Source organism: Chiloscyllium punctatum, chromosome 31 (assembly GCF_047496795.1).
Source record: "Chiloscyllium punctatum isolate Juve2018m chromosome 31, sChiPun1.3, whole genome shotgun sequence".
NCBI classification, from domain to species: Eukaryota; Metazoa; Chordata; class Chondrichthyes; order Orectolobiformes; family Hemiscylliidae; genus Chiloscyllium; species Chiloscyllium punctatum.
The window spans coordinates 40,677,626-40,690,418 of NC_092769.1; the positions used below are offsets into that span (position 1 = coordinate 40,677,626).

General features: G+C 44.1%; 1 non-coding gene across 1 annotated transcript; it reads left to right on the plus strand.

The window, feature by feature from the left end:
• Positions 1–1,623: 1,623 nt before the first annotated feature.
• Positions 1,624–1,695, plus strand: trnah-gug (transfer RNA histidin (anticodon GUG)). Its single transcript has one exon. It is a non-coding gene; the product is annotated as a tRNA-His (tRNA).
• Positions 1,696–12,793: the final 11,098 nt, after the last annotated feature.

Genomic DNA, 12,793 nt, shown 5'->3' on the forward strand with positions numbered 1-12,793 from the left:
CAACTGGGCGACCAGAACTGGACATAAAATTCCAGAAGACGCCTCAACAATGTCCTGCAAAACTTCAACATAACGTCCCAACTACTATACACAAAGGACTGAGCAATGAAGGGACGTATGTTAAATGCCTTTGAACCATCTTGTCTGTTGGTAATGCAAATTACAAGGAATTATGTACCTGCACTCCGAGCTTCCCTGTTCTCCAACATCCGCAAAGCCATACTCTTTTTGTTGTACCAAAATGCAATACCTTCCATTTATCCAGATTGAACTCCATGTTACATTTTTCAGTCCAACGACTCATTGGATTAAGATCCTTTTGAAATTTAGATCATCTTCCTCACTGTCTACAATTCTGGTGTCACCTGCAAACCTATGAAGCATGTCTGCAGTGAGTTCCACTGTTTTCTCATATAGATCAATGTTTCATATTTACTTGTAGTTGCCGTGATTTAGCAGTGTGCAGATCATAGAACAGTTAGTCATGCAATTAACCATGAGAAAGAAAGCTGCAGACTACAGGGAGATATAAAACAATTGGAAATAAAAATGGTGAAAGCAATTCATTCCACGGAAGTGGGTGATAATGAAGCAAATTTAAACTTCAAACCAGCTGCTCACGCTCCAGTTGTGGCACTCAGCTGTCTCAGCAAGATGCACTGTAGATCGCTGTTATTATAAACGGGAACAGATTTTCCCTTCTGCCCCGCTTTTGACCAGGAGCACTCCCAATCTTGGAATTGCTTGCGCCTCTAAACCATCATAGAAATACCTTGCATTCTCCGGTTGCCTCTCTTGAGCCATCGAGTATCTCTGCGACCTCATTCCCATCTTGATTTCAAGTTGGTTATTCGCGACTGCGCCACTCAGTTCCTCTGATTCTGGGGCAGGGAACTGGGACAATGTGGCAGCAGTGGTTACTGCCTTGTGTGGGGAAACTCGAGAAGTCACCGATGTTAAACTGCATTGCTATTGAAGCATACATTTCAACAAAAGCTTGGTAAAAACAATGACTGCAGATGCTGGAAATTAGATTCTGGATTAGTGGTGCTGGAAGAGCACAGCAGTTCAGGCAGCATCCGAGGAGCAGTAAAATCGACGTTTCGGGCAAAAGCTCGTCATCAAGAATTCAGGCAGAGAGCCTGAAGGGTGGAGAGATCAGTGAGAGGAGGGAGGGGGTGGGGAGAAAGTAGCATAGAGTACAATAGTTAAGTGGGGGAGGGGATGAAGGTGATAGGTCGGGGGGAAGGGTGGAATGGATAGGTGGAATAGATGATAGGCAGGTAGGACAAGTCAGGACAAGTCATGGGGACAGTGCTGAGCTGGAAGTTTGGAAATGGGGTGAGGTGGGGGAAGGGGAAATGAGGAAACTGTTGAAGTCCACATTGATGTCCCCGGAGTCTTTGATGTTTTGGAGAAATCTATTTATCTCAGCCTTCAACACATTAATGATGGAATCACCACAGCCACTGGGTGAACCGATATTAAACGGTCAGCCCATTCTGAGTTCCCACATATCTGCCACTGTTCGCTAAGCACTGATATTGTGGATTTGGTGCTCTGCCTAACATTTCTTATGATATTGTACTTATTGCGTGAGCTCTGTGTGTTCGTCTGTGGGTTGCCGTGATCGTATAGTGGTTAGTATTCTGCGTTGTGGCCGCAGCAACCTCGGTTCGAATCCGAGTCACGGCAGCAATCGCTCTGTGTGTCCCAGTCTTTTGTGAAACACAAAGGAATCAGTTGTTTTAAAGTTTTGATTTTCTCCAAGGTGATTGTTTTTTTTCCTTCAAGCTCTGCTCGCTCACATCTCTGTGTTTCATATGTCAGAATTCAAATCCACCCGTTCTCAGAGATTTCTTCCCTCCTACGATCACGAACCGAACTTTCCATCCCATACCCATTTCATTAATTTGGAGATGCTGGTGTTGGACTGTGGAGTACAAAGTTAAAAATGACCCAAAACCAGGTTATGGTCTTACAGGTTTAATGGAAGCACTAGCTTTCGGAGCGCAGCTCTTTCATCATGTGTTTGAGGAGTCATTTCCTATTTCATTAAGGCACTGCAGAATCTAATACAGACTCTCACGTTGATACCGATCAGTCTGTATGGCTGCAGTCACTGTTGCTGGGTGAACGTGCTCCAACCCCACCATCGGGACCTGCAGACCATTTGATCCATTTGGTTACCACTGTTGTGAGTTCAATGCTCATGTAGCAGCTTTTACTGATGTGGACCAGATATTATTGCGGGGGGTCAAGCTCAGAAAATTGGCACAAAACAGTATCGGGGAAAAGCGACTTAATTGGATAAGATCAGTTTCACTGCTTTTCTGCAATGGCCAAGCGCTATTACCACTGAACACTGAACTATTAATTCAGACACCTGGGACCTGGGTTTGACTCCGACCATGCTCGGTGGTAGAATTGGGATTCAATAAATATCCGGAATTACGAATCTTATAACTCCTATATATCCATGTTCAATTGTTGAGAAAAAACAAATCCATCTGACGCCATTTAAGGAATGAAACTGTCATTCTTACCTGCTCGGGCCTCCATGTCACTCCACACTCACTACAATATGGTTGAGTCTCAACTGCCCGCTGTGCAATTAGGGATAGCAATCAATACTGCCGAGACAGCGACGCCCTCATACTGTAACAGAACAGGAAAAAATAGTTCATTCGGCCCTAGCTAGATTACTGTGTGCAGTTCTGCAATTCAGAGTACTGCATGGATGTGATCGCACTGGGAACGTTGCAGTAGAGATTCACTGGGATATTGTCTGGGCTGAAAAGTTTCAGTTGTGAGGAGAGATTGGACAGACTGGGGTTGTTTGTCGCCGAGCGGAGGAGATTGGAGAAGACATGACTGAGATGTACTAAATGCTGAGGGATATGGATGGGATAGACTGAAAGAAGCCTTTGTTATTGATGGAGGGATGGAACACTGGGGCCAAGAGATTTCGGGAAAAGGCAGAAAGGTTAGAGTAGATTTGCGGAAAGGGTCAGAGAGGCGGAAATCATTCTCACCTTAAAAAAAATTGAGATGTTAATTTGCGATGCCAAAACATGTAAGATTATAGGCTAAACGATGGAACTTGATTCAGGTCGTTAAGCAGTTGTGTTTGACAAGTGCGGCCACAACAGGCTGAACGGTCTCCTTCGATGTTGTTGTCCTCCACAGTATCGTGGTTAGTGTCCCGCCTGTCACAGGGTTCAATCCCCCGCTGGGGGCATCGTAAATGTTTTAAACCTGTCGCTCTGTTCCCCAGTGAAGGTTATTAATGGCTGGCCTTCCATTCTCGATGGGACATGTCACAGGAAGGACTGTGCTGTCTGAATCAGAGTGGGGAAGGACTGCAGCTCCCGGTGAGACAGTGTCAGTGAAAGTGCAAACACGTAACTTCAGCACATTGTGTTTGTTTTGCAATGAAAACCATTATATAGAGTCGTTCCTGACTGATATGTTTATTTAAAGCAGGAATCTGAGGAAGAAAACAGAATAAACTCATTCAGATCTGAGCGCAGAGACATTTCCAGCAGAACTACTGAGGTTGTACAGCGGAGAACCGCTTTTGGATGCATTGAATTCGGGTTGGTGGGCGCAGCTTGCTTTCACTGGGCGGAGTTGCCAGTGTGTAAATGATACAGATAGTGTTCAATGTGATGGTACATTTGTTCAGTGGTTCGCACTGCTCTTAACTCTATAGGTCAGGTGAATTTGCCATGTTAAATTGCGCTGATGTGTCCAGGGAGTGAATTCAGTAAGTTAAGTGAATTAGCCATGGGTAACGCGGTAATAAGGTCAGCAGTCACACGATGCCAGGTTTTATTCCAGCAGGTTTAGTTGAAATCACAAGCCAGAGGCCTGCGGGGATAGAGACGAGAGCTAGGTCTGGTTGAGATGCTGTTCAGAGTCTCCCTACAGACTCGATTGTCTGAACTGTACTTTCTGCATTGGAGGGAATCGGAGATTCTATCAGAGAGGACACTGTCAGCGTTTACTGGGCTGCTAAGACATTGGAGACGATGCTGACGGCATTTAGTGGGGATGGAGTTTTATTTATTTGTGTTTTGGAAAATTCGAAACTAAACCAAGAAAAACAGAATGGAAGTTTTCCAGAGTATTTGAGGTTTGGAGAGAGTAAATATGTGGCAAATTCACTCTTTCAAGTTCATAAATTTCTGAAAGTCAAGATTTCAAAACCATAGATGTAGGACAAAGAAATAATGGGAGCAGATTTTTTGTCATTCAGACAATCCGTTTCCAAAATATTTGGAAAGGCACATTTAGAGACACAGAAGCAGCGAGTTTCACCAGGAGAGAGACAGCCTGTGGCCAGGTAAAAGTGTAAAGGACGGTGTCGGGGGTAGATGGTGCGAGGAAACAATATCTAATTTGGACGACTTCAGATGCAAAGAAATATCGGAAACGTCTGCAGCTGAGTAAGATTCAGCAAAAAGAAAACTCATAGTTTTGAAAGATTTCTATTAATATTCCACATGAAGCATTATAAATGGAACTGAGCAGATTTTGTCTATTGTCAAGACACAGCTATTCCATAATGAATAGGAAGTGAACGGTCTCTTGGAGATCGAGTTCCTGCTTTAATCCCATGCCTTAAAGATGGGAGGACGATCGCCATGATGTTGGATTCATTTGATACCCATTGAAATCTGCCAAAGTTACTGAGCATCAAAACTGCCATCTTGTTTTGTAGTACAACCTTCTGTTTTTTCTCATGAGTATTTTCTTTAAGCTGAAATAAATTCGGAGCAAAATTGAATGCAACATTTAACGTGGAGAATCTTGCTCTTGCCCTTCATTGCACCGGAGATTTGTAATAAATCGATACCTCATCAAAGTCGAAGTAAAGCAATTTGATTCTGTTGTAAATTACATTGGGATAATGAAAAGGAGTGCAAACGCTTCTTTTCTCCTTTCATTCCATCTTGACTTTCTATGAATTTACATCGAATGAAAGGGTAACAAATAAGGAGAGATCGGGTGCAATAGTTTATCCAGTGGGATAGTGAATTTTAATGTAACACTCCACACAAAGTTCTGATCAGTATTTTTAACAGTCAATTGAATTGGAACCGCAGAAAACCTTTCCAATGAAACGAATCTTTCATTCTTTCACAACCTTTTGCTGTGTGAATCATACCGCGATCCATCATCCAGCGTGATCACCAAGTTGGCAACAATATTAGATCCACCAATTTTCTTTAGCAATCACAACATCTGCACATACCCATCTGCGGTGTGCCCAGTGCCATTTGTTGTATCCAGGCCACAGCACATTTCCTGTTCATGAACTTATGAGCTTTGTTCCTGATCTGTCTGATCAGTTTGAGAAACCTTTTCTATTACTTCATTCCATCCCCTCAGAATTCTAAAGGTATCAATAAAATAAGACGTTAGACCAAATGATGTAGGATTGGAAACCGGCCATTCAGCCCATCGAGTCTGCTCCACCATTCAACGAACTCATGGCTGATCTGATAATCCTCAACTCCATTCTCCAGCATTGTCTCGACAAAGCTTCATCATCTTTCTGGTTAAATATCTGTCTGGCACAGTTTAAAAATACCAACAACGCAGCCTTAACAACAATTTCGGCAAGGAGTTCCACCGATCCAGTGGCCCCTGAGCAAAGAAATTACTCCTCATTTCTGAATTAAATAGGCAATATCTAATTCTGAGTTCATGTCCCCTGATGCTCTCCTCATACCAAAGGGTGAACCACCTGCCCATAACTACCCTATCAAGATCCCATGAATATTGAACGTTTATAAATGTTATTATGTGATTATAGAGCTCCCCTCCCTCTCCTTTGTTTCAAGGAGAATAATCCCAGCCTAACCAATCATTCCACGAAGCTACATTTTCTCCAGTGTTGACAACATGTTCATTAATCTCTGCTGTCCCCTGCAGCGTCCTTACATATTATTAAGGCAGGTGGAGACATTTATGCGAAGAAACGGTTGAAATTTCAAGCACAGACGGGAATTGGATCTTGAAATCAAACAGCGACTGGAATCAGATTGGTCCACACAAGGACGAAATAGAGTAATGATCACGCTGACAAATGCGAATCTAATCTTATCTCATTAACATTCAATAACTTTACTGTAAACAAATTACCCCGTGTAAGTGTCCACAGAGCTGTTATTTCGGGGGAAAAAACTTATAGAAACTGGCTACATAAACACTTTGACAACAATAACATGTTCTTGAGACATTTTTTGGTTATAAACTCAACTCATTGTTCTGTGAATCCTACATCGTTTGCAAGCCACAAATGAGACATGGAATATAACTCTCTCCATTTGCCTAGATGGATATAACTTCAATAACACTTAAGGAACTGGATACAGTCCACGACAATGCAGTCACTTGAGTGTATCCTCTCCAACACCTGCAATATTAATTTCTTTCACCGCTAAGGCGCAATTACAGCAGAGTGCACCAACTATAAGATGCACTGGAATAAGTCATTCGGGCATTTTTGACAACCTTCAAAGCTCAACAGCGATACTGACTATAAGGACAAGGTTGGAAGATGCAACGAAACGCCAACATTTTCAAGTTACCCTCCAAGGCCCATAGCAACCTGACTTGGAAAGGAATCAGTGAGAAACTCATTGGTGAAACGGTCTTGATGGGCAAAGTTGCATACTTCAGCCTTCCATCTTTTATCTTACAATTTTAAGAAAAATGTTGATTTATGCGGTGACCAGACTTGTGCTCAGTCCTTTAGCTGTTCCCTAAACTGGTGGTTACTAAAGTTCTGCTATCATCCACAGCCTGTGGTCAACAATAGAAAATATCCGAAAACCCTCTCAATCAACTGACTCCCCTTCAGATTAGAGTGGTGTTGGAGAAGCACAGCAGGTCCGGCGGCATCTGAGGAGCAGGAAAAATGGACGTTTCAGGCAAAAGCTATTCATCAGGAATGAGACTGGGATCACATGGGATGGATAGATAAATGGGAAGGGGGTGGGGCTGGGGAGAAGGTAGCGGAGAGTGCTGTAGGTGAATGCAGGTGGGGGGTGAACATGATATGGCAGAGAAGAAGGTGGACTGGATAGGTGGGAATGAAGATGCACAGGTGGGACAAGTCAGGCGGACAGTGTTGAGCTGGAAGGTGGGAACTGGGGTAAGGTAGGGGGAGGGGAAATGAGGCAACGAGTGAAGTCCAAATTGATGCCATGGGGTTGAACGGTCCCGAGGCAGATGATGAGGCTTTCTTCCTCCAGGCATCGGGTCGTGAGGCAGTGGCGATACAGGAGGCCCAGGACCTTCATGTCCTCGGGAGAGTGGGAGGAGGAGTTGAAATGTTTGGCCATGGGGCACTGGGGTTATTTCTTGTGGGTATCCTGGAGATATTCTCTGAAGTCTTGTGTGAGAACACATCTCCTCTCTCCAACTTAGAGGAGACCGCATCGGGCGGAATGTATACAAGAAATGGCATGTGTGAAAGTGCAGGAGAAACTTTGATGGATGTGGAAGCCTCCATTTGAGCCTTGGACAGAGGTGAGGAGGTAGATGTGGGTGCAGGTTTTGCACTTCCTGCAGTGACAGGGAAATTTATATTTCCCTCCCCACCCCTATCCACTTTTGACAAAGACTCTTTCCTCCACGACTACCTAGTCAAGTCCAGGCCCTCCAATGACCCACCCTCCCCTCACGGCACCTTCCCCTGCCACCACAGGAATTGCAAAACATGCACCCACATCTTCCCTCTTACATCCTTCCAAGGCTCCAATGAGCCTTCCATATCCATCAAATGTCCGTGTGCACTTCCACACATGTCATTTATTGCATCTGTTACTCGCGATGCGGTCTCCTCTACATTGGGGCCAACAGACACATTCTCGGAGAGCGCTTCAGAGAACATTTCCAGGGAACCCGCAACATTCAACTCCAACGCCCCATGACCAAAAACATCAATTACCACGTCCCCCGACTCTCCCAAGGACATGCAGTTCCTGGGTCTCCTCCACACCATTCCCTCACCACCAGACGCCAGATCTTCCACCTCGGGACCCTCAACCCCAGGGCATCAACGTGGTCTTCACCAGTTTCCTCATCTCCCCACGGCCACCTTATCCGAGTTCCAAATTTCTATCTTGGCACCATCCTACTGACCTGTCCCACTTGTCTATCTTCCTTTCGACCTATCCGCTCCACCCTCTTCTCCGATCTATCACCTTTAACCCCATCTCTATCCACCTCTTGCACTCTCAGCTAAATTTTTCCCAGACCCAGTCCTCCCGTTTATCTCTCCACCCTCGAGGCTCCCAGCTTTATTCCTGATGAAGGGCGTTTGCCCGAAAGGTTATTTTTTTCTGCAACTCGGATGCTGCCTGACCTGCTGTGCTTCTTCAGCACCACTCTAATCTTGATTCTGATTTCCTGCACCTGCAGTACGCACTTCCGTTATTCTGATTCCCCTGTCCATTGATCTTGAATAGGCTGTTGCTAAAGTTTCAGCATCATTTCCCTGCTCTTATATTCCCAACTGCGGTCAAGAACAGAAAGTATCTCCAACCCCTCGAGACCACTTGATCCCTTGTCCAATCACCTTCAAACATTCGTGAATGTCTACTCCAATTTCTCTTTTATTACTTTAAACCTCTCAGTATTCACACTGTTCTCATTGTGCGTCCTCAAATTCATTATCACTCACTTCACTGGATTGAATTCCTTTCAGCACATTTTCTTGCCAATTGTTTCCAATCTCCCTGCAGTCTATGGCTTTCTTCCTCGTGGTTAACGACATGACTAATTGTTACCTGATTTTCAAACTGCTAAATGATGGCCACAACAAATAATTAAAAATCGTTGACCTATATGAGAAAACAATAGAACTCATCGAAGCCATGGTTCATAAGCTTGCAGAGGACAGCAGAATAGGAGACTGTGAAGAAGGTGATCTAAGATTCCAGAAGGATCTTAATCCATTGCGTCTTTGGGCTGAAAAATGTCACATGAAGTTCAATCTGAATAAATGGAAGATATTGCGTTTTGCTACATCAAATAAGAGTAGGGCTTATACAATTAATGATCGGGCGTCGCATCGTGTTATGGAACACGGAGGCCAGGAATGCAAGTACATAATTAATTTTAGTTTACTTCATATATAGACAGAATGGTTAAAAAAAATGTCATCTTGCCTTCGTTGCTCAGTCCTTTGAGCGTAGGAGTTGGTACGTTCTGTTGAAGTTGAATCGGACATTGGGTGTTGCGTCTTCTGGAATACTGTGTCCAGTTCTTGCCGCCCAGTAATAGCAAGGAAATTATTCAGCTGGAGTAGGTTTAGAACAGGAATACCAGCGTATGGCGAGTGGGGAAGGTTTGTGTTATAACGAAAGGTTGGATAGGCTGAGACTACTTTCACTCGAGCACTGGAGTTTGAAAGGCGACCTGATGGAAATTTATAAATTATTGAGAGTTCGGCTCGAGTTAACTGTAACTGTCTTTTCTCCAAGGAGGGGGGACTTCAAGACGAGAGGGTAAATGTTTAAAGTGATAAGAGGGATTTAAAATAAGAGATGAGAGGCTTTTTTTTAACAGAGGATGGTTTATGTGTGCAATTCACTTTCTGAGGCAGTGATGAATGAAAGTACATTTACAATATTTACAGGATATTTGGATCGATAAATGAATTGGAAAGTTTCAGTGGGATTAAAAAAAGCTATTCATACATGCCTAGTACACTACTTATTGCCCAGAAGGAAGTTCAGAATCAACCACGATATTATGGATCTGGAGTCACACACCAGCCAGACACCAGATAGGTAAGGCAGTTTCCTTCCCTTTCAGGCATTAGTGAATCAGATCTACTGATTCAACATCATCATTAGACTCTAGGTATTTATTTAAATAAAATTCCAGCATCTGCCATGCCAGGGTTTGAACCAGTGTCCACAGAATTATATCTGGACATTCATATTAACAATGCAGTAATAATATCACAAGGGCATTACTAACCCTCAGCAATTACAGGAGCCGTCAGATGCGACTCGTTTAGTTTGGCATTATGTTCAGTATGAGCTGGTAGGAGTGAAAGGCCTGTTTTCATGCTGCGTGAGCCTATGACTTTGACACTATGAAACTGGCAGTTGGTTGGGATTAACAGCAGGGTTGACAGTTTAGTTGATCTCCTTTTGGGATATGTAATCTTGCTGGTTACTCTGGAGGTTCTTCTGCTCATTGAGCCCTTCCCATACACGGGACTGTTGAACTGTCTGTCTCCAGTTTGACTGAGTCGATGAGTTTCCACTTCAGCAGGTAATTGAATCCCGCATTGCGTTGGTTTCTCTGTGATATCGGTGTCCTTGTATCTACCCAGGATGAACGATTGGTTGAAATCATGTCCACGCAGACGCAAGTCCCGTTGTCCATGTTGTGAATGTGTTTTTTATTCTGCTTGATATATCCACAGGGTGGGGATGTCGCTGGTCAGGACAGCATTTGTTGTTCATCCTGATTCGCTGCTGCCTCGCTGCTCGAGAGACATGGATTCGATCCCAGTCTCGTGTGACCGTGTGCAGTTTGCACATTCACTCTTTGCTTGTGTGAGTTTCCTCCCACAGACTGAAGGTGTGAAGGTTACTGGGGTCAGCCATGGGAAATGAAGAGGAACGGAACAGTTATGGAATGTGGGTCTGCTAGGATGTTCTTCAGAGAGATGGTGTCGACTGGAAGGGCCGAATGGCCTGCTTTCCCACAGGGTCGTCATTCTCGGATGAAGGGTCAGCTATTTCGTTCAGGTCCTGGAGACACAAGTAGGTAGGATTGGGTAAAGATGGTAGCATCCCCTGTATAAGTGACATGCATGAATGGGATTGAAGGATAACAAAGGCATGTGTCTGTTCCTGAGGTCAGGCTTCCATTCCAGGTTTTATTCGTCGAACTTTAACATTACCAGTTCCGTGTGTGAGTCCCCAAGGATGACTCGTTTATTATATAACCACAACACCACCTTCTCCAGGTTGCAGTATTTATTGGGAACAAGAAGCTGATTCTGAGTTGATGCGAACAAAAGCAGATGCCAATGTCAAAACCACTGATCCAAACAGGAAAATGAAATTTCGTACATTGCCACCCCAAAGTTAAAGTCTCCACATGCTTTGGATGCGCCAATCGGCTGTCTCAGCAACATGTACTGTTTATGATCATAATATTATAAATGGGGGCAAGTATTCCCTTCCACCCCGCTTTTGACCAGGACCAACCTCGGAAATACATGCGTCTCTCTCCTGTCATTCCATCCCAGTTTCCAATTGGATCTTCTTGGCTGCTTCACACAGTTTCTCGGATTCCGGATCTGGAACTGGGATTATGTGTGATTGCCTGTAGCAGTTGGTCCTGCCTTGTGTGGGCAAAGTGATGAAGTAGCCAATGTTCAAATATAATGCTATTGAAGCATACGTTTCAACAATATTCTGCACTCTCCCAAAAGTTTGGAGAGTTTCATTAATCCCATTCTCCTGTACTCTCATTCATGGAACCTCCACAGTCTCTGGGGATGCGAAAGTTAAAGATTCGGTTCATTTTACGTTCCCACATGCCTGTCGCTAAGTCCTGATATTGTACATTCTTCCTGACATTTCCTCTGCTACCATATTGGTTGCAGTTTGCAAGCGTGGTCTGTGGACTGCTGCAACCTTCCACTGCACCATACGTTTAGTAGTTCGCATTCTGCGTTGTGATTGCAGCGACCTCGGCTCTAATCCACACCATAGCGGTCAGTTCTCTCAAAGCTTTACTTTTGGTGAAACATGGTAAGAAATTAATCGTTTTTTACAAGATAATATTCTGCGAGGTGATGATTTCTTTTCCATCGAATTTTGTTGTTCTGCGTTTCAAATACCAGCATTTAAACCCAAAAGTTCTCGAAGATGTCTCTCCCTCGCACCCTTTTAAGTCTCTCATCCCATTTGACTGAGGCATTGCACAATCTAACATACATTTTCACGTTGGTACCATCCAGTCTGTGCCGTTGCACTCACTGTTGCCCCAATCTCTTCATTGGCACCTTCAAATCATTCTATCCGTTTGGATATCGTGGCTGTGAGATCAATTCTCTTTTAGCAGCTTTTACTGACATGGACCAGAGATTATTGGAGCGTGAGGTTCAATAAAAGGGCATAAGGAATAATTGGGGAAAAGAGACTCTATTGGAAAAGATCCCCCAGGAGGGCTTTCTGCGATAGCCTAGTGGGATTATCGCTGGTTTGTTAACACAGCAAAGCCAGGTAATGTTCTGTGGACACGGGTTGGATTCCCACCACACCACGACGATGATAGTATGTGAATGCAATAAATGCCTAGAATTAAGAATACGTTGTCTGAAAAACCCATCTGTTTCACTGACACTACTGTCCTTATCTGGTGTGGCGTCCACGTGACTCCAAACCGGAAGGCAATAAATGCTGCAGAGCCACCCCCGATGCTATTACAGAATGGAAATATGTTCATTCGGCTCAGTGCTAGAATTGTCCAGGGATGAGATCGCACTGGGAAAGTTCTAGGAGAGATTCACTCGGATAGTGTCGAGGCTGAAGAGTTTCAGTCATGAAGGGAGACAGGACCAACTTGGGCTGTTTGTCACCGACCAGAGGAGTTTGTGAGGGGTATAGATAAGGTAGACTGAAAGAAGCGCTTCCCATCGATGGAAAGAACGATCACAGGGGGGCAGAAATTTAAGGAGAGAGACAGAAAGATTAAAGTAGATGTGGAGAAAAGCGGTTTAGGCCGGCGGGTGTTGGAATTT